At 43.6% G+C, this 4,630-nt stretch overlaps 1 pseudogene; it reads left to right on the top strand.

The window, feature by feature from the left end:
• Positions 1 to 221: 221 nt before the first annotated feature.
• On the top strand, positions 222 to 2,602 carry LOC149401291 (uncharacterized; annotated as a pseudogene).
• The last annotated feature ends 2,028 nt before the right edge of the window (positions 2,603 to 4,630 follow it).

The raw sequence follows: 4,630 nt of genomic DNA, 5'->3' as shown, positions 1-4,630 counted from the left end.
ACGAAAGAGATCGCATCAGAGAAGAAGGCGTTCTGCGACAACCTGCGGACGGTAAGACGTGGAAGAACCTGGATGAGAGATACCCACAATTTGCCGAAGAGCCTCGGAACGTGCGGCTTGGATTAGCTTCTGATGGGTTCAACCCGTTTGGAGAAATGAGTCTAGCGTACATCATGTGGCATGTGGTACTGACTGCGTACAACTTGCCGCCTTGGTTGTGAATGAAGAAAGAGTACCTTATGCTGACGCTTCTGATTCCCGGGCCGAGCTCACCAGGAAAAAACATGGACGTGTTCTTGCAGCCACTAGTTGAAGAGCTGAAAGAATTGTGGGAGACGGGATTCAACGTTCGAGATGGAGCCAACGATGAAGTGTTTCGGTTGCGTGCTGCGCTACTCTGGACGATAAACGACTTTTCGGCTCGATCGTATTTATCGGGATGGAGTGGCCAAGGGTATCTCGCTTGCCCCACGTGCAACCTTGACACGCCGTCACTGAAAGTCAGAAACAGAATTGTGTACTACGACCATCGTCGATTTTTGCCCACGCGTCACCGATTGAGGAAAAGTAGCGATCACTACATAAATCGCCACGAGAGACGCAGTAAACCCAACAAGTTGACTCCGCAAAACATACTAGCTCAGTTGGCTAGTGTTTCCGTTGGTTCCGTTGGCAGAAAACGAAAGCGAGCCGAGAGTGAGCTTAATTGGGCGAAGAAAAGCATCTTCTACGAGTTGCCTTACTGGTCAGAGTTGGAGTTGAAGCACAACTTGGATGTCATGCACGTAGAGAAGAACGTGTGCGAGAATCTTCTTGGGACCATGCTTAGCTTAGAAAAGAAAAACTATGACACCGAGAAGGCGAGGTTTGATTTAATGGACTTGAAAATCAAAACCAGTTTGCACTTGCAAGAACAAGGGAATGGGTGGTACAAACCGCAAGCAGCATACACTTTGACCCTTGAGCAGAGGCAGCGGTTTACCGAGTTCCTCTAATCTGTCAAATTTCCAGATGGCCTCACTGGTAATTTGAAGAAAAACGTGACTGCTGACGGGAAACTCACAGGTTTGAAGTCGCACGATTGCCACGTGATCTTGCAGAGGTTGTTGGCTGTTGGTATTCGCCCTTTTGTGCCAAAGGCAATACAGGATACGATCTCCGAACTTTGCAACTTTTTCAAGTTGATTAGTTCTAGAACGTTGAGAGTGGAAGATCTCGAAAAAGCGTAAAATTCCATTGTTGAGATACTATGTAAGCTTGAGATGATATTTCCACCTGTTTTTTTCACGATCATGGTTCACGTGGCGATTCATCTACCAGAGGAAGTGTTGTATGGTGGCCCGGTTCATATGCGGTGGATGTACCCTTTTGAGAGATACCTTGGGACGTTAAAACATTTTGTTAAAAATAGAGCTAGGCCTGAAGGCTCTATTGCGGAAGCTTACGTTGTAGAAGAAGCTCTAACGTTCGTTGGAAGGTATCTGGAGGATAAGAAAAGTGTTAATGAAGTTCCAGTTCGAGAGCTTTCTGTTTTTCGATCTGAGATGTGTGTGCCTTATGGGATGATGAAGCCGATAATATTAGACGATGAGCAGAGAAAGAAGGCGGAGTGGTATATCTATACCAATTGTCCTAAAGTAGATCCATATTTGCTGTAAGTTTATCGATCCATGTGTTTCTCTAAGTTATTCCATTGTTAATCTGTTATTTGAGTAAAGTTTCGAACAACAGTGAGCATTTGGAACTTATACGAAGGAATTCTCAAGATTGAAGATGCTGAACTCGAAGCAACGCATAGAAAAGAATTCAAAGATTGGTTTGCAAAAAAGGTAAACCCTAAACCTTAAACCAAATAATTCAAAGAGTTAAAAGTGCTAAGAATTTCTTTGTTTTGAACCAGATTTATGACATAAAAGTTAGTGGCTCTGACGTGTCTGAAGAGCTCTACGCATTGTCTGTCGGTTCATTAGAAATCGCCCATCAATATCCGAGCTGTTTCGTTAACGGCGTGAAGTTCATCACTCGTCGTCGTGATAATCAACGAATAACTCAAAACAGTGGTGTATGTGTGCCCGTGGATGAGTACAATTTCTACGGACGAATGGAAGATGTCATCGTGCTTAACTATCGACATAACTGTCGTGTCGTACTATTCAAATGCATTTGGTATGGTGACAAGTACAATACAGGGCGAATAGTGCATGTTGATAAGATTACTGGAGCGACGAGTTCTTATACCGCTAAAGAGTGGTTTACAGATGAGCCGTTCGTACTCGCGACTCAGGCGAAACAAGTCTTCTACATCCAAGATCTTGTTAAAGGTGGCGATTGGGAAATTGTTCAGGAATGCAATCATCGAGGGATTTGGGACATTCCCGAAGTTGACCCTACCACATCAGCCTTGGTCCCATTGACAATAGAATTGTCAAACATCGAAGGTCTAAATCATCGACATGAAACCGCTGAAATTGAGCTAGTCAGTATCGTTGACGATGATGAAGAATTTGATGAGGATAATGAGGCACACATCGTTTTTGAGGGAGAAGATGTTGATGTAGATATAGAAGATACTAACATTATAGGCAGTGATGATGATGAATGAGTAATATTTATCTAATATGTAACCACGGTTTTCCTCCGTCATATGTGAGGGCATTGTAATAAAATTTCGTGGTGTCGTCCACGTTTCTTTGTTTTCTAATTTTGTTTTCTTCTTATAGGATGTCGACTGGAGCAGGTGGAGGCGAGGATCCACCACAGACGCCGGGATCCTCCGGATCGAAGAACACACGTGGACCAACGAAGGGTCTCGTGTCAGCGAGAGCAGGGGTAGGGACTCCTGGTGCGAATGTAGTTCGCTACGATCGGCGACACATGATGTTCTACCAGGCAACTGGACAACGCCCTTCGCGAGTCAACAATTTGTAAGTTACTTTATTTAATTACTTAATAATAATTATATAATAATTTTATTTGGTTTTTTTGTAAAGGCGCGAATCAACGCCCAAGTGGCAGATATTTTGCGACAAGCGGAGGAGAGAGGTGAAGAGGTGAGCCTCGAACGCGCAGAGGAGTATGCGATGCATGACGTTCTCGGGCCACGCCGTGATTGGGATGTCGAGATAGGACCCACGACACCAGTTGGGGCTTTGAGTGTGGCTCGAGCTCAAGATGGAAGCTCGTCTGGTTCGTCACCTCAGTCACGCGCCGATCCAGTACTGTACACCAAGTTGCAAGCTCAGTTGGCAGCACAACAAGCTCAAATGGCGGCACAACAAATGCAGATGGAAGAGATGCAGCGACAACTGCTTTCGTTTACACAGATGCATACTTAGGCTTCCCCTACGCCGGCATCAGCGGCAATGGCTGATAATGAAACGCCAGGTTCTGCAGAGTTTCAGCGTGATCGTCCTAGCGGTAGCGGCAATGGCCGAGGAGGAAGCAGCAGTAGTGGCCGCGGAGGCAACTTATTTGGAGGAAGAGGAAATTCCTTTATAGATAAGTTTTATAGGCAACAACGAAAATAGTTGCACTTGTATATTTTTATATTAGCGAACAAACTCGTATTAGTTGCTTGTATATTAAAAATATTTTAATATGAAATATTAATTTCTAATTCTAATTATAATTCTAATAATATTAATTTCTAATTCTAATAATATTATATTCTAATTCTAATATTTATAATTTTTTTTTAAATAAATTGGGAATCGGGTGCGACTAGTCGCACCCAATACTATGGCGGGAAGGGTATTGGGTGCGACTAGTCACACCCAATAAGTTGACGGGTAGGCTATTGGGTGCGACTAGTCGCACCCAATACGTTGGCGGGTAGGGTATTGGGTGCGACATGTCGCACCCAAAATTCAAATTCCCGCCTTATTCTTAAGTTCCCACGGAAAAATAGGCGCGACTTCAGGTGCGATAAGTTGCACCCAATAATGTCGCACCTAATAGTATATACTATTGGGTGCGACATGTCAATAGTATTAGCTGCGGACTTTTAGGTGCGACTCAGTCGCACCTAAAGTCGCACCCGATAGTACTATCGGGTGCGACGATGTGGGCATCAGGTGCGACTTTTGTCGCACTTGATGCCCATATTTCTAGTAGTGAGAAGCGACCCAGTCAACGAAAATCAAAGCAGTCCACGTTCAAAAAGTCATAATTTTTAGATTAGAAGCGACAAAAGTCGCTTTGTTTTTTCCGCCAAAATTATCTTTTTTTTTTACACAAAACGACGTCGTTTTGAATGACCTTAAAATTAGAAGCGACTTTCCGCTTCTAAAGTCGCTTCTAATCTAGGTCGAACGGGAAATTTATATCTTAAAACATGAAATTTAGAAGCGACTAATCCCTTCTAAATATTCCCACGAAAAGACGAATATTTTAGAAGCGACTTCCCGCTTCTAATTTTGCTTTTAAATTCTTCCCGCCATTTCGCGGGAACCTTTTTTGGCGCGACATTTGTTGACTTAGAGGCGGCTTTAGATGCGACAAGTCGCTTGTAATTATTAGAAGCGACTTGTCATTAGCGTCGAGCCTTTAAAAGCGACTTTGTCGCTTCTAAAGTCACTTCTAAAGGTCATTTAGAAGCGACTTATTGACCTTTAGAAGCGACTTATGCCGC

The sequence above is a fragment of the Urtica dioica genome, chromosome 4 (assembly GCF_054948205.1).
Source record: "Urtica dioica subsp. dioica isolate 48M chromosome 4, U.dioica_male_clone48M_v1_H2, whole genome shotgun sequence".
In the NCBI taxonomy this organism is placed as follows: domain Eukaryota; kingdom Viridiplantae; phylum Streptophyta; class Magnoliopsida; order Rosales; family Urticaceae; genus Urtica; species Urtica dioica.
This window is presented reverse-complemented; position numbering and strand designations above follow the sequence as displayed.